This window comes from Lissotriton vulgaris, chromosome 4_1, assembly GCF_964263255.1.
Source record: "Lissotriton vulgaris chromosome 4_1, aLisVul1.2, whole genome shotgun sequence".
Taxonomy (NCBI): Eukaryota; Metazoa; Chordata; class Amphibia; order Caudata; family Salamandridae; genus Lissotriton; species Lissotriton vulgaris.
In genome coordinates, this window is record NC_141691.1 from 1,912,222,515 (window position 1) to 1,912,249,648 (window position 27,134).

Here is a 27,134-nt window from a genome sequence, read left to right on the forward strand (position 1 = left end):
CGATATCAGCGCCCTCCTGAAAAAACCAACAGCTGACCCCACCGACCTCAAGAACTTCCGCCCCATCTCGCTCCTCCCGTTCCCGGCCAAGGTCATCGAGAAGACCGTCAACAGACAGCTCGCCGCCTTCCTTGAGACAAATGAATCCCTCGACCACTCACAGTCCTGTTTCCGAGCCAACCACAGCACCGAGTCTGCCCTCATCGCAGCCACAGACGACATCAGATCCCTGCTCGACAATGGGGAAACAGCGGCCCTCATCCTTCTGGACCTCTCCGCAACATTCAACACTGTCTGCCACTGCAGCCTAGTGCAGCGCCTACGCAACATCGGAATCCAAGAGAAGGCACTGGAATGGATCATCTCGTTCCTCACCGGAAGAACCCAGAGAGTCGGCCTCCCCCCGTTTAGATCAGAGGCCACCGAAGTCATCTGCGGCGTACCACAAGGATCATCACTCAGCCCCACCCTCTTTGATATCTACATGAGCCCCCTCGCAGCCATCGCACGCCAACACAACCTCAACATCATCTCCTACGCCGACGACACACAGCTGATCCTCTCCCTCACCAACAACCCCGCCACCACAGAACCAGCCTACACGAAGGGATGAAAGATGCCGCCGAATGGATGAAGAACAGCCGCCTGAAACTGAATTCAGACAAGACGGAAGTCCTCATCCTGGGATCATCGCCCTCCGCCTGGGATGACTCCTGGTGGCCCCTTGCCCTGGGCACCACTCCCAAGCCAACGGATCACGCACGCAACCTGGGCTTTATCCTGGACTCCTCCCTCTCGATGACCAGACAAGTCAACGCCGTGTCCTCATCATGCTTCAACTAGGCATGGGCGAATTTTGCGAATCTCGCGTTCACGAATTTTGCGGATTTGCGAACTCGCAATCCGCAAAATCCGCGAATTCTAGCAAATTTGCAGATTTTTTTTTTTGTGTTCGCAAGGATTTCTGCCAGTTCGCGAGGGTTTCGTACCAGTTCGCAATTGCGAACTTACATTTTGGCACGCAACGGTCGCGATTATGTTGTTTCTACGTCTGGTTCATCATCACAGGTTCCCAGCACCCTCTGTTTCACCACTGCAACCCTCTGTTACATCAATGCCACCTCACTGGTTAGAGGCGGCAGACCCGAGAGCAGAGGACGGCCCGGGACCAGGGTTCGATTCCCGGCGCGGCAGGTTTCTGGACCAGGGTCAGCGGACTCGATAATTCTCTCGCCTCGGTGCCCACTCTGATCAGCGATCACACTCGGCAACTCTGGGTATTAGCTTGCCTCATCTTCACTAACGGCCCCACCAGACCGCCGGGGATGCCTGGTCTCACCCTGGAGATACCCATTAAGGGACCATCTCTCAGGGAAGCCAGGAAGGGTTTCGCAGCGGTCGAAGTGCCTTGGGACCCTCCGGGTAAGTAGTGCGCTATATAAATGCCTATACATTACATTACATTACATTACATCACTGTAGATTATGGGGGGGGAAAGCAAGCACACCAGCCCTGCTTCAACTGACATGAAGTAATTTGGGGTTAGTTTATTAATGTGTCTCTGTTTTAAAATTCCAGTCTGGCACCTGCTTCCTTATCTGTAATTAGCTTTCTGTTGCACTGCATTTTTTTTCCCAGGACCTTTGTGGCCTACTTGTAGCTATTCTATGAGCCTGCTGTGAGGGTCAGAGCAGGGTCATACAATTGTTGCAACTAGCAACTGAATTCTGGAGGGGCCCCAGTCAGGAAGCACTACAGGGAATTGTTACTAATGATGAGTTTGAACTCTTGCACCTGCCGAGTACTTTCAGTTTTGCAAAACACGTTTTACTGCAATTTTGTGGGATTTGCGGGGAGCGAGCACTCGCGAGATCGGATTCGGAAGCCGCAAATTCGTGCGAATATGCAATTAGTTTTTTTGCGGCGTGTTAGTTGGCAAGGTTTGGTGCGTTTTTGCGAGCCGCTCGTAGCGCAAGGCGCGAAGTTACCCTCGCGGTCGTTCAAGGGCGCGGCCATCTTGTTTGCCTGACGTATTTCCGTTTTCGGGAGCGAAGTGTAATCTCGCAAAGTCTGTGGCTTGCCAGTACAGTTTTGCGCGTGTTCGCAAGGAAAATCTTGCGCGAACTTACCCGCGCGGTCGTGAACGGGCGCGGCCATCTTGTTTCTTATTCATTGCTATGGTTCTGGGCATGGTCTTTGTATCCTCTCTAAATCTCTGCCATCCTTTGCTTGTTTGTAGTTTTTTTTAATCTATTTTACTTATTATCTATCCCTCTATTTTTCTAGCCCTATATTTTTGTGTTTACTGCTACTTTTGGTTAATTTTAAACTACTTTTTTAAACTCTTTTCTTTTCTTCTCTTCCCTATTCTATTTTCTTTATTCCTTTCCGCCCAGACCATGGTGAAGGGAGCCGGGAAGCATCCCGAGAAGGGGAAGGGTCCCACACCCCGTGTCCGGCTCCCGTGCGGGCGTTTGAGGGGGGAGGAGGTCGTACCCAGGGAGATCTTTACCCCGGAGGAGGTGGGCCAACTCATTTTTTATGTTCAGCACCGCCTCCCCAGGACCATCATTGGAGGCGGCAAGATCAGTGCCGGGTACGGGGTCCGGGAGCGCCGGAAGCGGTGGGAGAAGGTGTGCCAGGCCATTTACCACCACTCTCGGGTCTGGCGCACCTACAACCAGGCCACCCACCGCTGGACGGATGTCCTGACCCGTGAGCGAGATCTGCTGGACCTCCTTGGCCTTGAGATCCCCGGGCTTGGTGAGAAGTAGTAGCTATTTCTTTACTACTATGTTTTCTCCTGCTGTGTTATTATATTGCAAATTTGTGTTTTTTACCAAGAGCAATAATGCTGCTCATTACATTGTAGGTAAATTATATTTCAAAATCTTCTGTGCATTTCAGGTACACTGCTCTCCTTCTCAGTAGTGTTACTACTATGCTTATTTGTTTTAGATTTTGTGTTCATTTCATTGGCCTGTGAAATTATGTATGAGTGTAGTTTAAAGAACTGCGTAATGCTACACACTAAGGTTCAGATTTTTAATTACCGGCGCATCCCTGCAAAGTAGCAGGGATGCGCCAGTAATTGTGCGTCACGCCACTATCACCCATGGTGCGCCGTATTTACAATGCGGCGCACCATGGGCCCAAAACGTCACCAAAGCGTTACGCATCTGTGCCGTAAAGGCGGCGCATTGCTGGAGTTGCGTCGCAACGATGGTGCAGCTCCATCAATGCTCTGGGGTGCCCTATCTCCCAAATGCTGCGTCAAGCCGTACGTCTGCTTCAAGCAGGCGCAGGGTTTGAGTCACGCATCATTGTCCTCAAAGTGACTGATTGAAATCTTGTAGATTTCCCTCAGCCACTTTTAGGATGCGTTCCTGCGCAGGAACGCCCTCCCTTGTGCCGGAACGCCCCCTTATTGGCGCAGGGCTTTACAACGTGATGCATCTCCCATATGCGTCACGTTAATATACGCCGCACCATTGCGCCTCTTTTGTGCTGTCGCTGCGTCACAAAAGTCACGCAACAATGGAGCAAAAGAGCCGCAAGGGGCTTCTAAATCAGCCCCTACAGACTCAAGTCCAGTCCTTCCTTTGTACACATGGCGATAAGAAGAAATAGTGGTGGTGGATTGATAGTTTGAGTATTTTAATGACTGGTTAATGTACTAGGAAACTTTAGTGTTGTCGCTGATCTTCAATCACGATGGACTTTGGCTGTCACTTCGCGTGCTGCGGACTGCTGCCTGCCAATCCTAGGCAAACCTTTTTAGTACTTTGTTTAGTGAGTTACATAAGGTAATTTCCAATTCGACGGTCCGCAAATCAAGCAATACTAAAGTAATAACGTAGTCGACCACATGAGATTGGTCAATAATATATCCCGTGGAGTAGTTGTCTATTTGCTATTTCGCAAAAATATTTTGTTAGTTCTTTTGAAATGTTTGATTTGGTTGACAAATATCATCCATGTTTTCTGTTTTTCTTTCTTTCATGTTGTACATCAGCTTCCCCCAGGGGCAAGAGGAGGACACAGGAGGAGGAGGAGGGTGCTGTTGACGATGCAGGCCAGGACCGGGCAGGCGAGGGCTCCATTGCTGGCCCCAGTAAGTTTTAATTTTAATATAGAGTACTTATTTTTTCCTAGCGTTCCTCGTTCGATTTTTTCTAAATCGTCTTTGATCTTCTTGTAGACAGGATCTAAATTCTTATCCTGCCTTGACTATGACTCCGTGTAGTATTACTAGATTATTCTTATTAGTCTGTCTGTGTAGCTAACTAAGATTGCACATTTGGCATTTCCATTGGACTCCCATTCTAGTCAGCAATAGCTCTATGCACTGAGTGCAGTCCTCTGGGATTGTCCATAATGTCTTTTCAAGTATTCTAAATGTTTATGCTTTGACAATTGCCAACAATAAAAAGGTGAATGACCACCAAGAAAGAATAAGATACTACTTTAATTTTGGTTTGGATAGGAGGACAATCCATTCTACTACTGTTGCAGGGACAAATCTGCACAAACAGAACTATGGACACTAAATAATGCATTGCTTAGCTTATCAATTATAATAGGTGCTGTTAGACTTTCCACATACCTCAGTGATAACAGACTTTGTAGTTGAACCCCCAATCTCCTTACTGACTAGATAGTGTGGCAGAGTCATTTAGCTCCCAAAGTCACCGATGGCAGAGGCACAGACTTATGCTTGCAAAAATTCCAAAACCTTTAGCTCATCCACTCTAGTCTGGAGGACCAAAAACCACAGAGTCTATTTGAGTTTAAAAGCTTTAATAAAAGTAAACACATTTATTGAAATCAAGTTTGTCATAAAAGTAAACGTTTAACTGGAAATGGAAAAGTGCTTAGTGCTGACGATTAATTGGACACATTTCTTGTGGTCGAGCCGAGCTCTCACCTGGTTTGAACTTGATCCTGCCCATGTTCTTAGAAGTCAAGCTTCTGTCTGTTAGGAGAAAAAGTGGTGCGTGTTAAAAATAAAAAGCAAGCATTCATCAGTTGTGCCAAAAAGTGCAGCAAGACAACAGCCTTCCATGGAAAAAGGGACATTTTTACTTTACAGTAGACAGTCACAAATTATTAAATTGTATACAGTTTTTTTCACATTTCTTTCTTCCTCCTAGACCAAATATTATATAGTAGTGAGTGGTGTATTCTAACATTATTAAATGTACTTTGTAGTTGGAGCATCTGGAGGCGGGGCCAGCGTCGAGGTGGTGGTGGCATTGGACGAGGAGGACAACTCTGGGGAGGAGGCGGTGCAAGTGCCGAGCAAATCTGTGGGGGATGACACGGTGGTGGCGGGCAGAGGTAAGCTATACATTCCTTACTCATTTGAGATTGAAGACTGCAGAGTGTGCTTTCTGCACGGGTGTATTATAAATAAACCAGGTAGTAGGCTCCTCTAAATGTACTTCGACTTAGCTATGAAGTTTTTGGCGAGAAGAATCCCAATCAGATCTGAGGTGAACTTGATGGAAGGGCTGAACGAAAAGCGAAAGAAGGGTGTAAGTAAGTGTGGAAGGATGAGAAATGTAATGATGACTGGCAAAGAAGAATGATATGTGTTTGCTTGGTCCCCGAGGTGGCTGGGAAGGAAAGAATATGGTATGGTGCATGGCTGGGTGAATGATGAAGCAAGGATGGGTGTAAGGAGAACAGCCTGGGTGGGTGAAACAGAAACTGTATGTGTGCATATACTTTGAATGGATGGATGCCTGGATCATTCATGGTACTATCTGACTCTTAGATAGCATATGTGTATCTAGAGAGAGTCACTGGATGAAGTAAGTGTTACTTTGAAGAGCATGTAACACTGCACCCGCACGTCCGTTCCAGTGTAGGAAAGGCAAGGAAAAGAAGTTGTAATTTTGTCCAAATACTACCATGAATAGTAGCAGTAGTTTGTATTGCAACTGCAAGCACAGCATATATCCGGTTATTACGGTGGACACTCCCTACCTCTCTTAATAACTTTAGTTTAGTAGTAGTACGTCATTCATGTGTGGGGGTATCACTGTTCACTCCATAATAAGCAAAGCACCTAAAGTCATCCCATATGTCATCAAATACATCCCATGTGAAGTGATAGATAATCAGATTATTTAGCTTCTTTATTTTCCTTTTCTAATACTCATTTGCACTGTAGGGTGAAAGCTAAATTAATTAAGCAGTAGCCCTTTTAACAGAGTATTCTCAGTGCCACCCGTAATAGAAAAGTAAGAGCTTCACCACCTGCATGTACTGGACCGGTACAGTAACGCAAGTCTGTCTCACTCACCATGGTGTGCGTCTTTTTTTCTCGGATGCAAGTTCACTGTGCTGGCATTATGCCGGCTTGCATAAGATAACGTACCAATTTTCCTAAACAAGAGAGAAGAAGAAGAATAAGACTGGTGTACTGTCATAGTCGACTGTAATGGAAGTCCATAGTGCTTGTAGAATTTGTCCCTTAAACTCTCACTAATGTTAGAGCAAGGATGAAGAAGTCGGGGGTTACATAGATACTGTCCTCAATAGTTATGTACTGTGCTTTCAATTTGCTACTTGTACTGTGACAACTTTCTGCTCATTCATTTTGTGTTAATCTTAAGGAGCATTGGTTACAGACTATGTCTTTCTTTCTTCATGTAGTTGCTCCTTCCAAATCCAAGACACCATCAAGGAGGAAGGAGCTGGCTCGAATGGCCCGGCAACGGAGGCTGGATGCCACTGTCGCTGAATATCGGCAGCTGGTGTCCCTGGAGGAGGAGGAGACGCAGTCTGGTACAACAACAACGTCCACGGGGACAGCTGCATCCTCCTCCGTGCGGGCTGCCAGCCAGCGCAGTGCTCCAGCGGTACGGAGCCGGGCTACCAAAGCCCAACGCCAACGCCGAGCAGCAAAGACAGCAGCTGCCCCCCACAGGATTTGCAAGGCACACCGGCGCCGCTTATCCCTCAGACTGTCCTACCTGGAGCAGGAGGTCCTGAACTATAAGAACTTGGTGGAGGGCCTCGCTTCGAACTTGCCACCCTCCGCAAGGAGCATGATGCCCTGGCTGCTAAAGGCAACAGCACCCTGCCATAGTGTCCCCTGCCCCTTTTTTAGAGACTTTTGGGGGGTGGGAATTGGGAGTTGGGTTTTTTGGGGACTTTTGAAGGACAATCGTTGGGGTTAGGGAGGGTCTTGTGGGAGATTATTTTGTTAGGGCTATAAAAATATAATTTTTGAAACTTTATCTGACCATACCTGTTTTTTACAGCTTTTGAGTCTGGTGGGTGGGGGTTTAACAGTAAGTTTGTTTTCCTGAATAGTCCTGTGACTTTAGTAGTACTACCGTCAATCTCTCGTCTCTCCTAATACTCCATTATACTACCTCCAACCAAACGCCTATCTTACCTGTAATTTCTGTTTGCAAGTAGGGCTAGGCCCAGGGCTGGCTCCACGGGAAACAGCGAATAAGGTTGGCAATCCTGGGCGGATAAAATTTCCTCATAGCGGTGGTACTAGTGGTGTGACACAGTGGCAGTTGCATGCCTATGAAAAAAAAGAAAATGAAATCTGGTTTGTCCTCCTGAGCAATACAACGGTACAATAGAGAATATAGCAGGTGACAGTACACTAGAACAGTGCCACATTGTAGCCTAACAAATGGTAAAGTATAACTACTAATTTGGTTGAAGTTCTTTGACATTAGCCATGGGTCTTTGTCAAGCAGAGTAAGAATATATCCTCGGATTTCTTCACCAGCCTGTTGGTATCACCTTATCCTCCCCAGCAAGTGTGTGCATTTATTGCTGTAATTTAGTCACACATCAATCAAAACCACACAGCCCGGGGGAAGAGGGTTAGGGTTGGAAAAATGGATGGGTACGGGGGTTTTTGGGAAAGGTTTTGTGAGACAAGAAAAAAAAGCACAGCATGGGCAAACAATTGTGAACATAAACAAATCTTTGGGTACAAACCTATCCATCAATCTTTGAAAGTGCATGCACTACTGCATGCATGTCAGTGAAAAGTCAGTAGTACTTTCGACAACTGTGGAAGAAAGAATGCGACAGTACAGGGCGTGTGTGGAAATATTGACAACTATATTCAAGATAAGGTCTCTGTTGCCAGATACCTGAGAGCCTTGCTGGTCACTATAAATCCATTCACAACACTCAATGGGGTTGGTCTGGAAGGTGTAGTAGATAGAAAAGGAGAAATTGCTCTTTTTCTAGGTGACCCCTCACTCACCAGGGTTGCCCCTTGGTGACATGCTTCATCATTAGGGCCATCCCAGTCCTCTACGGGCTGGGGCGTGCTGCGACTTGCGAATTACGTAGGAGCACTTACAAATGACTATGTGTGGTGCAGATGTGATAGTGGAGTGGACTAAGTGATGTGTTAAAGGATCAATTTAGAAGCAGAGAGAGATCCAAGAAATGCAGTCACAGTCCTAGAAAAACACAATGGATACTGTATCTGTACGTTGTTGTAGTTGTCCTGTTGAATTTGGTAAGTAAGTTGCATGCAGAAAAAAATCCTCTTATTAGCGGCACTCCTCCATTGCAGCTGACGCTTCGTCCATCGATGTTGGTCACCACCAGAAGACACCCTGTAAAAAAAGCACAGCATGGACAAACAATTGAACATAAACAAATCTTTGGGTACAAACCTATCCATCAATCTTTGAAAGTGCATGCACTAGTGCATGCATGTCAGTGAAAAGTAAGTAGTACTTTCGACAACTGTGGAAGAAAGAATGCGACAGTACAGGGCGTGTGTGGAATTATTGATAACTATATTCAAGATAAGGTCTCTGTTGCAGATACCTGAGAGCCTTGCTGGTCACTATAAATCCATTCACAACACTCAATGGGGTTGGTCTGGAAGGTGTAGTAGATAGAAAAGGAGAAATTGCTCTTTTTCTAGGTGTCCACTCACTCACCAGGGTTGCCCCTTGGTGACATGCTTTATCATTGGGGCCATCCCAGTCCTCTACGGGCTGGGGCGTGCTGCGACTTGCGAATTACGTAGGAGCACTTACAAATGACTATGTGTGGTGCAGATGTGATAGTGGAGTGGACTAAGTGATGTGTTAAGGGATCAATTTAGAAGCAGAGAGAGATCCAAGAAATGCAGTCACAGTCCTAGAAAAACACAATGGATACTGTATCTGTATGTTGTTGTAGTTGTCCTGTTTAATTTGGTAAGTAAGTTGCATGCAGAAAAAAAATCCTCTTATTAGCGGCACTCCTCCATTCCATCTGATGCTTCGTCCATCAATGTTGGTGACCAGAAGACACCCTGTCCACTGCCTGCCTGGCGGATGCTGAATTGCGGCTCGCTAATGTGAAGCCTAACTCCCTCCTTTTTTTCCCCATTGCACAGACTGAAACCCGGCCTGTAATTATTCAACGAAAAACAGGAAGTGATATAATATTACAACACCACTGATAAATAAATATAAGGTATGTAGGCTGTGGAGTGCAAAAACTCACACTTTGATTTTCCTAGTAGACAGTACAATATTTTTGACAGTGCGTACTCTGTCTGAGTCACCTTTTGAAGGATAAATAAGTATGGGCAAATTAATGTAGCGGATCTTTCCCCTCAAGCTAGGTGTACTGTAAACTGTGTTTTAGAACAAAATTAGATCTTCCCAGCAGTGCTCCCACCCAGACCCTTACTAAAGCCAGTCGCAAAAATGTAGAAGACCCCCAATCAAATCGGAAAAAACGAGGCCTAGCAGAAAACTGGTGACAAAACGTACTTTGAAAGTAAAAGTAGGCCCAAATACCCCCTTATCCACCGTGGATTGCATTCAAACCACTTGCAAGCAACCAAGCAAAAGTATCCATAGCCAGCATCGCTCCAAGACTCGAAAACCCCCCCACCCAAACACATGCAATAGAAATACTGCTAACCCTAACGAACCCTAAGTTAAGAATAGTGGCAAAGGCTTTCTTTAACTATGCCAAATCCCCCCTTTCCCACCCAGGATTTTCTTCAAATGACTTGCAACCAAAATTACACATTCTCACGAGTGCTCTAAGACCCCAGAACTCAGTTGCAAAAATGTAGAACAACCCGAAACACATGCAATCCTGCTGCTAGGGCTAACGAACCCTAAGTTACAAAAAGTGCCAAAAGGCTTTTCGGCGTGGATTTTGCCCCAACCACTTCCACACGGTATTAGACCTTCCCAGGAATGGCCCAAGACCCGCCAACCCACCCGCCAAAAAGCATAACACCCCCAAACAGGCCAAAAGCAACATCTCCTACTTACAATATTTCTCGGCCTTCGGTCCAAACGCGCTGCGTAGCTAGGCCATAAGTCGGGTTTGCCACCACGGATTTCCTGAAAAGCAAATGCAATCAAGATTAGAGTGTCCCAGCAGTGCTGACAGACCCCGAAACTCACCCACAAACAGACGGAACCCCCCCTAAGAGCACCTCAAAGGCAAGCAAGTCAGCAAAAACACAAAAAAAATTGCGCCTCGGATTTGGTCCAAACCACTTTTATCCGGTATTAGAGCTTCCCAACAATGGCCCCAGAGCCGTCAACCCAAGAGAAAACGAGTAGAAGACCCCCAAACAGCCAAAGAGCAAAAGTACAAAAATGGGGACTTAGTCATTTTTTGCCCAAATTTCCCAAATCACTCCGCGCGCGCTCTGCAGCTAGGCCCTAACTCCCCTCTGCCACCATGGATTTGCTTCAAACCTCTTGCAAAGTAAAGTATCCATAGCCAGCAGTGCTCCCAGACCCCGAAACCCACCCACAAACACCAGGAAGCCCCCCAAACCGGCCCCCGAAAACGCTACATTGAGCAAAATGTCAGAAATAGCAAAAAAAAATCGGCCTGGATTTTGTCCCAACCACTTCTACCCGGTATTAGACCATCCCAGGAATGGCCCAAGACCCGCCAACCCACCCGCTAAAAAGCATAACACCCCCAAACAGGCCAAAAGCAACATCTCCTACTTACAATATTTCTCGGCCTTCGGTCCAAACGCGCTGCGTAGCTAGGCCATAAGTCGGGTTTGCCACCACGGATTTCCTGAAAAGCAAATGCAATCAAGATTAGAGTGTCCCAGCAGTGCTGACAGACCCCGAAACTCACCCACAAACAGACGGAACCCCCCTTAAGAGCACCTCAAAGGCAAGCAAGTCAGCAAAAACACTAAAACATTTGCGCCTCTGATTTGGTCCAAACCACTTTTATCCGGTATTAGAGCTTCCCAACAATGGCCCCAGAGCCATCAACCCAAGAGAAAACGAGTAGAAGACCCCCAAACAGCCAAAGAGCAAAAGTACAAAAATGGGGATTTAGTAATTTTTTCCCAAATTTCCCAAATCACTCCGCGCGCACTCTGCAGCTAGGCCCTAACTCCCCTCTGCCACCATGGATTTGGTTCAAACGTCTTGCAAAGTAAAATATCCATAGCCAGCAGTGCTCCCAGACCCCGAAACCCACCCACAAACACCAGGAAGCCCCCCAAACCGGCCCCCGAAAACGCTACATTGAGCAAAATGTCAGAAATAGCAAAAAAAAAATCGGCCTGGATTTTGTCCCAACCACTTCTACCCGGTATTAGACCTTCCCAGGAATGGCCCAAGACCCGGCAATCCACCCGCCAAAAAGCATAACACCCCCAAACAGGCCAAAAGCAACATCTCCTACTTACAATATTTCTCGGCCTTCGGTCCAAACGCGCTGCGTAGCTAGGCCATAAGTCGGGTTTGCCACCACGGATTTCCTGAAAAGCAAATGCAATCAAGATTAGAGTGTCCCAGCAGTGCTGACAGACCCCGAAACTCACCCACAAACAGACGGAACTCCCCCTAAGAGCACCTCAAAGGCAAGCAAGTCAGCAAAAACACTAAAAAATGTGCGCCTCGGATTTGGTCCAAACCACTTTTATCCGGTATTAGAGCTTCCCAATAATGGCCCCAGAGCCGTCAACCCAAGAGAAAACGAGTAGAAGACCCCCAAACAGCCAAAGAGCAAAAGTACAAAAATGGGGACTTAGTCATTTTTTCCCATATTTCCCAAATCACTCCGCGCGCGCTCTGCAGCTAGGCCCTAACTCCCCTCTGCCACCATGGATTTGCTTCAAACCTCTTGCAACGTAAAGTATCCATAGCCAGCAGTGCGCCCAGACCCCGAAACCCACCCACAAACACCAGGAAGCCCCCCAAACCGGCCCCCGAAAACGCTACATTGAGCAAAATGTCAGAAATAGCAAAAAAAAAATCGGCCTGGATTTTGTCCCAACCACTTCTACCCGGTATTAGACCTTCCCAGGAATGGCCCAAGACCTGCCAACCCACCGCCAAAAAGCATAACACCCCCAAACAGGCCAAAAGCAACATCTACTTACAATATTTCTCGGCCTCCGGTCCAAACGCGCTGCGTAGCTAGGCCATAAGTCGGGTTTGCCACCACGGATTTCCTGAAAAGCAAATGCAATCAAGATTAGAGTGTCCCAGCAGTGCTGACAGACCCCGAAACTCACCCACAAACAGGCAGAACCCCCCCTAAGAGCACCTCAAAGGCAAGCAAGTCAGCAAAAACACTAAAAAATTTGCGCCTCGGATTTGGTCCAAACCACTTTTAGAGCTTCCCAGCAATGGCCCCAGAGCCGTCAACTCACCTGCAAAGAGGTAGAACAACACCCCCACAAGTGCTGAGTCTTTCTTCATTGGGCGTAAACCAGCCCTCTGCTTTGATGGAAATAGGAGTCTGGAGGAGGAGGATAGAGGAGCATGTTCTTCTGAACTTGTGAACCTGAGGAATGCAGACTGCGGCACCTTCAAATCAATTAGCAAACAAGTGAAGACAGTTCTGCTGATGGGCTTGTTTTTGTGATTATCTGATTAAAGTTTGAATTATATTAACTGTGCACAACAAAGAAAGACAGACACACAGGAATAAAAGTGAATAAGGACGAAAAAGAAAGTTATTAATTCGTTGTCTCATTTTCAGGGCTCGGTATCACGGTCCAGGAATGAGAATAAGGCTTCGTCATCATACTCTGCGAATTCAGGCAGGGTGAGCTCAGTGTCACCTGACAGAGTAGAAATTCCCTCATCTATGTTGCTGGCCACCTCGTCTTCATCCGGCGCGCTTTCTCGTACTCTGAAATCTAGTGGTATGAGGTGCTGATTCATCTTGATCATTGTTAACCTCTCCACATTTTTGGGCGAGAGGCGGCTCCGTTTGGAAGTTACAATGCCACCAGCAGCACTGAAAACACGTTCAGAAGACACGCTTGCGAGTGGGAAAGACAAGTAGTTTAAAGCCAGGTTGGTGAGCGGTGGCCACAATTCTTTTTTACCATGCCAATACGCCAATGGGTCAGCATTAACATAGACCTCTGTTGAGTCATTCAGATAGTCCTTGACCATCGAATCAAGGTTCTCCTCCAAGGTTCCTCCTCTTTGCTTAGCTGTTGCTGTGACCTTTTGAGAACCAAACCCAAGCCGAGCTAGCCAATCCTCTTCAGCCTCCAATGTTACTGTTCCGTCTGGTGGTGCAGATGATCCGGTTGCCGGTCTCTTTAACGGCTGAGAGGTCACTTGTGCCGCAGCCACAGGTGCAGAAGAGGATTGTTGTGACTGGAGATGGCCTGCTGATGCTGATGTACTGCCTTCTCCTTCAATTTGCTGCCGTTCTCTTTCAAACCTCTTGGCTGAGGAGGCTATCCACCGTTTGTAACTTGTAACATCTTCATCAGCAAAAGGAAAGTATGCTTGGCCTGCCAGCGCCTTTTTGTAGCGTGGATCCAGAATAGTAGCACAAATGTAATGCTGGTCTGAGTGTATCATTTTAAGACGTTCATCACCTTGTAGGTGCTCTAATAATTTCTCAGCCAGAACAAAAGAGTCTTGTTTTTTTTCATCTTTTTCAAACACAGAACACACCTCCTTCAGTTTGTGCTCCAGCATGTACAACAATGGGATAGCTTTTCCCAAATTACAGTCCTCCTTGCTGACTGCACGCGTGAAAAACTCAAAAGGACAAAGCATGCTTGTCAGGCTGTTAACTATGTTCCGTTGCGCCGCACCCATCCTCAGGTCCTCCTTCTGAGCTGTACCCTGTGTTAAGAAATAGTGATCGAGTACCGTGTACTGCTCATACAGACGCTCAAGCATGTAGAAGGTTGAGTTCCAACGTGTTACCACCTCCTGGATGAGTGCTTTCACTGGCATTTGACGTTGATATAGCAGGCTCCTCAGCTGCTTCCGGGCCTTAAAAGAATGGCTGAAATGGTTGCACATTTTTCGGCAGGTGTCCAATACTCTGTACGCTGCACTGTCTTTATTACCCAAGAATTTTTGGACAACCAGGTTTATACAGTGCGCCAAACACGGCACTCTGAAATAGTCACCCAGCTTCATGGCCTTAACTATATTGGCGCCATTGTCCGTGGAAACATAACCAACCTGGCATTTTTTTGGGGACAGCCAGTTAAGGACCTTTGTGTTAAAGACATCCAAAATGTTTTCTGCTGTGTGACGTTTCTCCAAACCAAACATGGCTAGTGTTGCATGTTTCCGAGCAGCTTTAAAAACAATGTCCGGGTCAACACCTGCGTTTAGCTTTGCTTTAGCCCCTGAAAAAGAGACCCAGTGTGCAGTGATGCACATGTAATCAGTGCCTGCGCCACTGGTCCACATGTCTGTTGTCAGATGTATAGTGTGAACAGCACTCTTCTGCAAAGCTCCCCCAATCACCTTCAGAACATCTTCATGTAGTGCTGGAACCGCAACTCGGGCAAAATAGAACCGGCTAGGAACCTTCCATTTAGGGCAGAGCGCTGCCACTAATTCTAGAAAACCAACCCCTTCTACAAAAGAAAAAGAGAGAAGGTCCAGAGCTAGCATTTTAGCCAGCTTAGTGTTATACAGACGCGTCAGTGGGTGGTTGCGTTCATATTGCGCTTCTGTAAACAACATCTTTTTAATGTTGCCCTGGACCAAGGATTTACGGGATGATGATGATATCTTCGACCCAGTTACGCTGGCTGATGAACTTTTTCGCATTGATGTCTCACTCTCTCCCACACTCTTAGTGTGGCTCACATGGGGTGTGCTGCTGACAGGGGTACTGGGTGTAAGTGAAGTGTTTGAATTGTCTTCTTCCTCCTCGTCATCATCAGATGAAAAATCAACATTTTCATTACGTGCAATTCGGGCTTCCTTGACCGCATCTAGGTGCGCAAGCCATTGGACAGCGTGCGTTCTCTTAAGATGACCTCTCTGGCCTCCAGTACCATAGTTGGTACCAAGCTTACCACGACTAACTCGAAGCTTACAAATGCTACAAATGGCTACGTTTTCCTTTTTTGGGCAAACACTAAAGAAGTCCCAAACTGGAGACTTGAAATGTCTTTGGGGGCCGGAGGAGGCGGCGATACTGGTGGTGGTGGTCCTGCTGCTAATGCCAGATGAAGTGGAGGATGTGGATTGCCGAACTTTAGTACGTTTTGCACTTTCACCACCACTAATTGAGGTCGAGGTGGATGGAGGTCCCTTCTTGCGAGGAAGAAATATGGAAGCGGTAGGTGTTGGTGTACTAGTTAACTCCGAATCCATTGACTCCTAGTCGACATCATCATCACGCTCAGCAGCTCCTCGGGATAGGGTCAAAATGTCTCTTTGCTGCATGCCCGCTGGGGCTGCAGTGACCATTATGATGACTGGCTCGTCGTCGTGAGGGGCTTCATCAGCAGCAGTATGCGTCACTTCTTGTTGAGCCTCATCACACTCCATAGCTATGAGTTTTTCGACGACCTTCCTTTTACGCTTAGGTATCTTTGTCAGATCATGGTGTGCCTCACTCTCAGACGGCAGTGGTGCTGGTTCCCAATTGGGATCCGTATCATCAGAAGGAGGTGGGCTTGAGGAAGATGTAGACACCCCCCTTGATCTTTTCCTTGCTAGGGATGCGGAAGACAATGAATGATCATCAGGAGGAGTGGCTTCCTCAAATGATACTGAGGTTCCGTGACAATTGTAAGTGGTGTTTTCGACTCGCACGAATATGGTCGAGTCTGGTATCTACGAACCGCAAATGACGAGTTTAGTAAGTGTGCGCAGTTTCGCTGTGCTAACTTAAACCGTTCGTTTGTTATGTGGGTTTTTCATCTGTACCCACGGGTTCCATCTTAGATACGGCATCCATTTTGTCTCTTGCCCTCAAGTAGCCAGCGAACGGACGCTGTCCGCTTCGCGACCCTGGGACTCCCAAGATATTTGCGGAAGACACGTGTTCTTTGAAAGTGTCTTTATGACAAGGGGGTTGCTGCTGCAAGGCAGATGGCGCCGCTCGAGGCTCATCTTGCCGCACGGGCTTATTGTCTCAGCCGTGCATCTCATTAGGCGCGTCCCTTTGATGCCTGTATCCCGTCTTTCTTGATACCTCCCCTTTTACACCCTTTCCGATCTCCCCACTGTCTCCGTCTTCCTCTGCACCTGTCTTCGTTCCCATTTTTTTCTGTTTTACGGCCGATTGGAATTCGCTAAATGGTGGGAAGATGGTTTTTACAGTTGGGAACCGCCAAATGTTTCCGCACTTATGTTCCGGACCTCATGTATTTCAAAGTGACCAAGGCGACCCCTCTGGGGGCTAATTGTGGGAACCGGGTTGTAAACTTTTGTGTGCAATGTTATCCTATGGGTGAAAACTGTATAAAAGGAGCGATCCACAGAACCAATTTGAAGCAGTCTCCCCGAACTACACTTGATGTACTTCCTGTGACTTCTGTGTTCCCTGCAGCAAATAAACCTTGAATCTTTGACGCCGAAGGAAGTGTCCCGTGTCTCTGTGATCTGTACGCCGGAGCAGGTTACCCACGAAGGTTTCAGGTGTTGTGCCCTGGCACCGCTGGGTCCGAAAGAACCCAGTCCTTCAGTTGGCGCCCAACGTGGGGCTTCATCAGTGGTACCGGTCCAAGCCCGACGATCGTGAGGAACTTCGTGTGAAATCTCCGAGGGAAGGTGCACCCCGCTTCATCGATCTTGTTGTCGAAATAAGTGGCCCGAAGACTTTTCCCGCGAAGATTCCCGCCTCCTGACGGCTGCGACGGACTGCTGCCCTGACTGTAGACCTGTTTTGGCGCCTGGCGTAGACCTTGGTATAGCGAGACGATTGACGGGCCTTCCTGAGGACGCCATCGATCTTTGAGTTAAGTATTTGTGGGTCGCTCCCAGAGTTCTTGGTTGTTGACACTTTAGCGGGTGTCTTTGTTGTTCACGCTGTGTGAGTGTTTTTGTCGGTGACACTTTGCTAGCGTACTTTGTTGTTGTATTATTTGACGACTGCAGCCGCCAAAAACCGAGGGTTTTGTTCTTTGCTGGGACTTGGTAAATCCCGTAACCCTTGAAGTTTGTGAAACTCGGCTAGTGTGCAAGATGCCTGGTCGCAGTACTTTGTTTAGTTGTTTCAGACCTTGTGGTGCGGATTCCCTGCTGGAGGACTCGTGTCCGATACCTCCGGTTGGAACTCCTACTTATGATTTATATAGCAAACATGGGCTAGGCCCGATTGCTTTTAACGATTATTGGATTAAATATACAAAGAAAGACGGCGACCTTCGTTGGCCACCTCACGGTAGCTTCGAGGCGTCGATCTTAGATAATTTGGAAATAAAGTTGTTCGAACGTAAATCTAGGCCGGCCATGTTTGATGCCTTTCGGTTGTGGCGCAAAGAAGCCCGACAGAAAGAAATCAGACAAAATAAACGTAGTCAGCGAGATAATGTTGCTACTATAGTGAAGAAAGCTGAGCAGTTTCAGCGTGATAAGGAGGATAAGGATAAGGAAGTGTTTGAGAGGCTACAACGTATGGCTATAGATAAATGCTATCCTGCTTTGCCTACGGAGTCGGATAAGAAGGAAGAGACAGTTGAGGATCCTTTAATGTCCTATCTTATGAAGTCGCCACCTCCGTACGTACAGGGTACCGTAGCTCCTGTGGTCCCTGCCGTACCTGTTCTTCCACCCATTGTTCTTCCACCAGTTCCTCAACCTGCACCCGCTCTTCCGACTGTTCCTGCTCCTTTGTCTGTTTCTATTCCTACTGCTCCTCCGCTTCCACATACTCCTGCTCCCGCTACTGCTCCTGTGTTGATAACCCCTGTTGTTGCTACTGTCTCTACCCCTCCTCTTGTTAGTCCTGTGTCTTACTCTTCTCCCTCTACTCGTAATCGTAATTCTCCCCTTGCGACAAACTTCTTTCAGTCGCTCGGACCTGTTTTTGGGTCTGCTGGTTCTGATGGTCCTCAGAGACGTAGTCAGCTTCCCGGTAACAGAGAACGTGTTGCACTATATAATATGGCGATGGGTTGGATGGTAAACCCTTTTAGAAATCCACCCCGTGTTGTCCTCGAAACGTTTACTCAGTTCAACATACCAACTCAGAGATATGTGTTTGACGAAATGTGCAAGTTCCTTCATGATCAGATAGCGGCCAATGCGCCTGACGAGGTGCTGACCGCCCTGTCTGAGCTTCGGCTTCAGTTCGCAACTGGACTGATAGTAGATACTAATGTCCGACGTGCTATTGAGCGATTGTTATCTTTCCGTCCCGCTCCGATACCTCATGCATTGTTCGTTGAGGACATTGAAAAACAATTAGACGAGTCTGGCCAATATCCTATGCGTGAAGTGCCGCCAGTTTGGATGCCAGGTAATCCTGGGGCAAACCCCCCGGTTCCGCCATTCTTCCAGAGAGTATGGATACACCTCCCATGGAAACGATCGGAAGTATTACAGGTGAAGCAATCTTTGCCTGACCCTCGCAAAAATCCTGCAGGGTATTACAAGGAATTATCGCAGCTCGTAGATGCTACGGTAATGAATCTTGCTGATATCGACATGTTGTTTGGCAATGTCGTACCGCAAGGGGTATGGGCTAAGATTCGTCAGGAAAATCACGCAAACAAACTAGGTGGTGATTGGGCGGCCATTGTAGCGGCAGATGGGTTGCAAGTTGGCGGCGCTAAGCCTGAGCAGCTAATTACTGCTCTTCCTCAGCGGATAATAACATTGATGAAAACGCTTATGCCAGCCATGAGAGTCAATTGGGACAAGTTGTCAGCCTGTAAGCAGAAGAAAGATGAGAGCGTATCAGACTTCTTTACGAGGTTTGAGGAAGCATTCATTGATCATAGTGGACAGGATATGGGTACTGAGGGTGGACAGAGGTTGTTTGTGGATAAATTCGTGTCGAACTTGTTGCCCGATCTGAGCAATAAATTAAAGAATTCGGAAAGTGCATGGGCCGTTTCTACCTCAGCTCAGATATTGGCTACGGCACAATATTACGAAAATAGAGAGAAAGAGGAAAATGACCGTGCCGATAAAAAGACGAAAGAGCTAAAAACTAAAGTATTGTTACAACAAGCGTATCCGCCGCGTTCTAATCAGAATGCGCCCCAACAGAATAGATCGCAGTCGCAATCAAATCGATCGCAGTCGCGTAATGATTCCTCTTTCCAAAGATCTTCGTTAGGGTACAATCAATGTGCTTATTGTAGACAGGAAGGACACATTAAATTCAATTGTCCTGCTCTAAATGAACGTAATAGTGGTAACTCGTCTAAAGGAGGTCGTGGGGGTTCACAGCAGGCATCAAGTGGTAGAGGTCGTGGTGCTCAAACCGATCGCTCAGACAATTCATCAAATTCTAATAACTGTTTCGATCAACGTGGATCATCGCAAGGACGATCTGCGCAGTATAATGTAGACGATTATTACGTCGATCAGGGGACTAACGATAGTAATTACTAGGACAGCCGAAGACAAGGAGAGGGAGTGGTATCAGTTCCGGTTGATCAGAGAGGGCCTTACGTCGCAGTTGCTACATCAGGCGTCGTTGAGCCTTTTCTGTTGGACACTGGTGCAGCGAAAAGTTCTATCATGCATTCGAAACTCCCTGGCGCACCTTTGTCTGGCTTAACAAATGTTTCCGTTGGATTCTCTGGCGCCCCCGTTAGCAATCCAGTTTCGCGCCCTTTGCCCCTTAAAATTGGGCCACGTGAGCTTGAAGCTCCGTTGATTTTGACTACTGGTTGTGGTGAGAATCTTTTGGGTTTGGATTTGCTAAAACGTTTGTATGCAACTTTGTATTGTTCTCCTGCAGGTGTAAAGCTTACGTTAGGAGAGAGGGTAGTCTCTCCCATGTATTTGTCCCTCGATAAGCTTCCACCGGAATTGAGTTCTCTTCCTGCGTCTTTGTGGGCGACGGGTCCAAATGATGTGGGCCTACTTGATATCTCCCCTTATGTTGTTCAGTTGAAATCGAATGTAAGATTGCCACGTATTCCCCAGTATCGTATCTCCCTTGATGGTGAACGAGCACTGTTAGCGATCATCTATGACCTGATCGAGAAAGATGTCATTGAGGAGACTCGGGGAAACGTGTGCAATAGCCCTGTACTGCCCATTCTTAAACGCACAGATCCTATGAAACCGCCTGTTTATCGCTTTGTTATCGATTTACGGGAGGTAAATAAAATTGTGGTTCCTCAATTCCCTGTTGTGCCTGACATCACGGCGCTGCTGACTCTGATTCCAGCTACTGCTTCGTGGTTTTCGGTGATTGATTTGAAAAATGCATTTTTCAGCATCCCGATTGCCGAAGAGAGCAGGGACCTTTTCGGTTTCTCTCTTGGTGGACGTAGCTTCCGGTTCAAACGCGCTCCTCAGGGCTACTGTGAAAGTCCATCGATTTACAGTCAAGCTTTGAAGGGTCAACTGGATGCGTTTAGGTTGCCGGTTGGTGCGGCTTTAATCCAATACGTCGACGACTTATTGGTGGCTGCCGATACTCAGGACATTTGCAAAATTGCTACAGTGGCATTGCTGCAACATCTCTGTGAGTTAAATCACAAGGTGTCACTTTCTAAACTCCAATATTGTTGTCAAGAAGTGACCTATCTAGGTCACTTATTGTCAAAGGAGGGAAGGAGATTGACCCCAGAGAGAATTGCAGCGATTGCGCGAATGGCTGTGCCACAAACCCAAAGAGATGTGCGTGCCTTTCTAGGTATCACGTCGTACTGCAGGCAGTGGATTCCTAATTTTTCATTGCTAGCGAAACCATTGGTGGCTCTTACGTGCAAGGATGTTTCAACTCCTTTACCATGGACGGAAGAATGTCAGAAAAGTTTTTCTGAATTACGTGATTCATTGTGTTCGGCTCCTGTGTTAGGTACCCCTGATTACAGCAAGCCGTTCACGTTATATGTTCACGAGAGGGAAGGTTGTGCTTTGAGTGTTCTAACGCAACCTTTTGGTGGTAAGCAACGTCCATGTGCATATTTTTCCTCGACCCTAGACCCAGTAGCTAGAGCATTGCCGAGTTGTTTGAGAGCAACTGCGGCAGCTGCGGTCTCCATCCGACAATCAGCCGGATTGGTCATGGATAATATGCTTACGGTGATGGTTCCGCATGCAGTCGATACTCTTCTGAATCGTACGAAAACTCAGCACTTGACGAGTGCGAGGTTGTCTGGGTACGAATTGACGTTACTGGCAAGCCATATTCAGATAAAACGTTGTAATGTCCTAAACCCGGCAACGTTGTTACCACTTAGCACAGAGTCAGATGAAGTAGCAGAACATGACTGTTACTTGCGGACAGAAGAGGAAACAAAAGGTCGAGTGGACCTTAAAAACACTCCATTGGAAGATCCGGATGGCATTCTGTATGTGGATGGGTCATGTTTTAAGTTGCCGAATGGCGATGTGACTACTGCCTATGCTGTTGTGACATTGAATACTGTTGTCGAGACTGCAAGATTGAATCAGAATTCTGCCCAAGCTGCAGAGCTGATCGCTCTTACTAGAGCATGCGTGTTAGCAAAAGGGAAACGTGTGAATGTGTACACCGATAGCCAGTACGCTTTCGGTGTAGCGCGTAGTTTTGGACGGTTGTGGCGAGAGCGTGGTTTCTTGACGTCGCATGGTACGAAGATACAGCATGGCCAGCTTGTGAATGATCTTTTGGATGCATTGACTTTGCCTGAGCAAGTTGCAATTGTTAAGTGTAGTGCGCATCGTAAAGTGACGGATGATGTTGGTCGTGGTAATGCGTTTGCAGATGAGATTGCTAAGGAGACTGCCCGGAACCTTAGCACTCGAATGTATGTGACGAGTTTGGTTAGGTGGCCTGCAGAATCAAGTATGTGTGAAGATACTGTTGAGAGCGTGAGAACAATTCAGAATGAGGCCACCGACACTGAAAAGATGAAGTGGAAAGCGAGTACGGGAAAGTTGGATGCGAATGGTTGTTGGATTGATTTGTCGGATCAGAAAAGATGGATGTTGCCTGATGCGTATGTGCTGGCCGTTGTGACAATGGCACATGGGTTAGCACATATTAGCGCGAAAGGCATTTGCAAGTTGCTGGCTGCTGTGTGGAAGAATGATGGAATTATGAAATGTGCTGAACGTTTGGCGAAGAATTGTATGGTGTGTATAATGTACAATCCTGGCAAAGGAACCCCAACTCCCCCTGGCAGTTTTGCTCCTCCTTCGTATCCCTTTGAGGTGATTCAATTGGACTTCATCCATATGGAGCGATGCAATAACCTGAAATACGTTTTGGTTGTGGTTTGCGCATTCTCCCGATGGATCGAGGCCTATCCCCTCAAAGACAATACTGCTTTGTCTACTGCGAAAATCCTACTGAAGGAATACTTTCCTCGGTATGGAATGCCTAGAGTCGTGTGGTCAGATAACGGAAGTGAGTTTGTTGGAAGTGTGATGAAGAGTGTGTGTAAGGGCCTTGGAATTAATCAAAAGTTCCATAGCGCCAATCATCCCCAGTCAGCTGGATTGGTTGAGGGGTACAATGGCACCCTTAAACTAAAGCTAGCAAAGATTCAGGCTACGACTGGACTTTCGTGGCCTGATGCTTTGCCCCTAGCATTACTGTCAACTAGGGCGACTGTACACTCCCGAATAGGGCTTAGTCCCTATGAGATAGTGTTCGGCCGTCCTGCGAATGTGTGGGGGGTTCCTAGGCCAGGAATATTCTCTGATCTTGAGTATCCGATGTTGATTGATTACTTACATGACTTGACTGCTAAACTGAGGTTAATTCACCAACAGGTTTACGACGCCTTGCCGACGCAGACGGAGGGTCCAGGCCACCAGCTCCAGCCCGGGGACTGGGTGGTTACTCGCAACTTTTCACGCAAGAACAATCTGGACCCCCGATTTACTGGACCTTACCAGGTACTCCTGGCCACGAGGACTGCCGTTCGTCTTGAGGGGCGGAAAAATTGGGTACATGCTACCCATTGTAAGCGAGTCCCTATTCCTTTGCCGGCAGACCCTTGGGTAAGGAAAGGCATTGCGTCAACAGAAACAGAAACATTTCCAGCGTTTGTACCTTTTAGCGACGCACAGCTTGTTGGAGAACCCTCAGCGCAGCAGAAAGCCACTGTTGAACACTTGTCAGCAAAAGACTCAAGACCAGATCAACCAACTGATCAGCAGGACGCTGTCTCTTCAACGGATCCTTTGTTCGACGAGCAGACACGTCCCGGGAAACATCGATATTCCTTGCGATCTTGCATTAAGGACAAATAAAATTTTCTTGCTTTGCTGAAATTGACAACTGCAATATCCTCGTTTCCCATGATCAACTTTGAATATTCGTATCATTGAAATTTTTTGTACATATATCAAGCTTCTTCCTTGTATCTTTTTCCTTCCACAGCTGAGAGACATTGTGCTTATATATATATATTGAAGGCCGTAGGGCCGCGCGCGTACTTCCTTCTGAACAGTAGGTCTTGACGCTAGGTTAAAGGCCGTCGGTTCCTAGGAACTCCTGGGGATTGACTATTGCTGCACAGAACGAAGTGCGTCAAGAAACGTTGCGGACGGTCGTAGGGAATGGCATTTTCGAAGCTGAATGATTTGGAAGGAGCTCAGGCGTACAGATTCAAGCTGCAGCAACTCAGTCGTTCCAAATGTTTTGTATTCCAACTGTTTCTATTGTTTTTAACTGCTTCTGCATTATTGACGGGTGGGGTGTATTACACTATGTCTTATTTCTTGCCTGCTACACCTACTCCTACTTCTTACCCTAATCTTACTTCTACTGCTTCTCCTCATTCTTTTCACATTTTACCGGAACACGAGCAGGCTAGACGTGTAGAATTCCGCAACAATTCCTTTATTCAGCTCCTCCATCAGCATCAGTTAGTGGTTAACACTACTAATTGTTGGGTGTGTGGGTTGATGCCACATACTACGGGTAAGGGAATTCCATATCTGGTATTACCGTATAGTTCCCAAGGGTCAGCTCGAGCATTCCAAACAATGTTTCGAAGCGCACTGGGTTTCCACCCCACTCAAGAACAACGTTCCCCCTACTCTGGTCCTACCTCGTATCAGAGGCTGCTATCGATGGCAATAGAGGATATGGAAGATGAGATCCATGATCCTTTTCTTATCCCTGAAGAAGAGGTACAAGCCTATAGGGTCCTAAGTAGAGGGGAATATAGTATGTTCACTAGTGAAAAGCAGCTTAAAAGCTCGCCTCCAATATGGGTCGTACCCCACACTGGTAATCTTTGTCTTATGGGTCGTGGTTCGCAAGCCCCACTTGGAGCAAGTGCTTGCACTGAAAGTTACGTTCTGCCAATGCTCTCGTCCCCTGTGTTTCTGGCTGCCAAGGGTACCTACTTTATCTGTTATGATCGTGCATACACATGGTTGCCCGCAGACTTCATGGGCTCATGTTTCATTGCAAATTTGTTGCCTCCGACGTTCACTGTAGATGCCGATTATCATAAGACTAGAGTTGTACGAGGCGTAATTAGCGAAGAGGATACTGCTGGTCAAGAGGCGGGAGACTTTTTCAAGGGTTTCCTCCCGTTTTGGGGACCTATGGTTAATAGTAGGAACCTGAGACAGTTGACTCGAGTGGTAGAATCGACAGCTAATATTACTGCCAGTGCCCTTGGTAATATCACCACAGAACTTCAGGCGGAGAGACTTATGACGTTACAAAACCGAATGGTTTTAGATGTCATCTTAGCAGATCGCGGTGGGGTATGTAAGGTGATCCATTCGAGCTGCTGCATTTTCATTCCAGATAATGCTCCTACTGTCTATCAAGCCATCTCGAAGTTGCATAAGATCTCCGAATCCATACACGTGGATGTAGGGGATTGGACGCTACTTGGATGGTTTTGGGGCCTGATGTCGACTTGGGGTTGGAAAATTCTGATGATCATCGGAGTTGTGGTAGTGTTCCTGTTCACGTGTTGCCTTTGCGTGCAGTGTGGTCCTGCCTTATGTGGCCTCTGTGCTACAACGTGTATGAGACAACCATCTGTTACCAAGGGGACTCGGTTGGACAGAGCTATGCTACAACAACATCTCGATGGTCTGATGAATATCGAGTATGATTCCGACTAGTGCTTGCCTACATGAGGGCAAAAGGAGCGTCTGAGGTTCCGTGACAATTGTAAGTGGTGTTTTCGACTCGCACGAATATGGTCGAGTCTGGTATCTACGAACCGCAAATGACGAGTTTAGTAAGTGTGCGCAGTTTCGCTGTGCTAACTTAAACCGTTCGTTTGTTATGTGGGTTTTTCATCTGTACCCACGGGTTCCATCTTAGATACGGCATCCATTTTGTCTCTTGCCCTCAAGTAGCCAGCGAACGGACGCTGTCCGCTTCGCGACCCTGGGACTCCCAAGATATTTGCGGAAGACACGTGTTCTTTGAAAGTGTCTTTATGACAAGGGGGTTGCTGCTGCAAGGCAGATGGCGCCGCTCGAGGCTCATCTTGCCGCACGGGCTTATTGTCTCAGCCGTGCATCTCATTAGGCGCGTCCCTTTGATGCCTGTATCCCGTCTTTCTTGATACCTCCCCTTTTACACCCTTTCCGATCTCCCCACTGTCTCCGTCTTCCTCTGCACCTGTCTTCGTTCCCATTTTTTTCTGTTTTACGGCCGATTGGAATTCGCTAAATGGTGGGAAGATGGTTTTTACAGTTGGGAACCGCCAAATGTTTCCGCACTTATGTTCCGGACCTCATGTATTTCAAAGTGACCAAGGCGACCCCTCTGGGGGCTAATTGTGGGAACCGGGTTGTAAACTTTTGTGTGCAATGTTATCCTATGGGTGAAAACTGTATAAAAGGAGCGATCCACAGAACCAATTTGAAGCAGTCTCCCCGAACTACACTTGATGTACTTCCTGTGACTTCTGTGTTCCCTGCAGCAAATAAACCTTGAATCTTTGACGCCGAAGGAAGTGTCCCGTGTCTCTGTGATCTGTACGCCGGAGCAGGTTACCCACGAAGGTTTCAGGTGTTGTGCCCTGGCACCGCTGGGTCCGAAAGAACCCAGTCCTTCAATACCTCGGTCTGATTGTCAATTTCCTGATGTGCCCCTACTTCGGGAGGAACAACTATTGTGGGCACTTGTGACCCTCCATGCACCTCTGCTTGCGCATCTCCTTGCGCTGCCTCTCCTTCCACATGTACTTGGGCTTGTACTTGCACATGTTGTTGTTGTTGCGGCTGTGGTTGTTCAACACTTGTCAGATGAGTTACAACAACCTGTGTTGATTCAGGGACATTGCTGCTACTTTCTTGCGATAAGCCAACATCACTGGTCGATGGTGATTGAAGAAGTACACTGACTGCCTCTGAAGCACTCAAGGGCTTTGACTTAAGTTGGCGTGGTGGTGGAGGCACTGAGCCCAATGGAGCGGGGGTGCTGCTCCCAGCTTGGTCCCCAGCAGATCCTGCTGCAGCTGCAGGCGTACTTTTTTTTTTACTCCCAAAAAACGCGGCTGCCGGCACACCAGCCTCCTTGGTAACTTGCTTCTTCTGCTCCTTACTAGCAACTTTCTTGCTAGAGGAGCTACGGAGACCTTTTTTTGGGGCCATCTTCTTCAAAGCAGGTCAGAACAGCAGGCCGCAGTTGCACGAGTTGCAGAGTTGTCTGAGGCCAGACGTGATGTCGCGTGGCGTTATGCTGCACACACACCGCTGCAGGACTTCTTCCTGGCACTGGTGGTTCTCTTGAGTCTAGTGCACCTAAAAGCAATGGAAGACAGAGGAACATCAGTTCAGTTATACACCCCCAA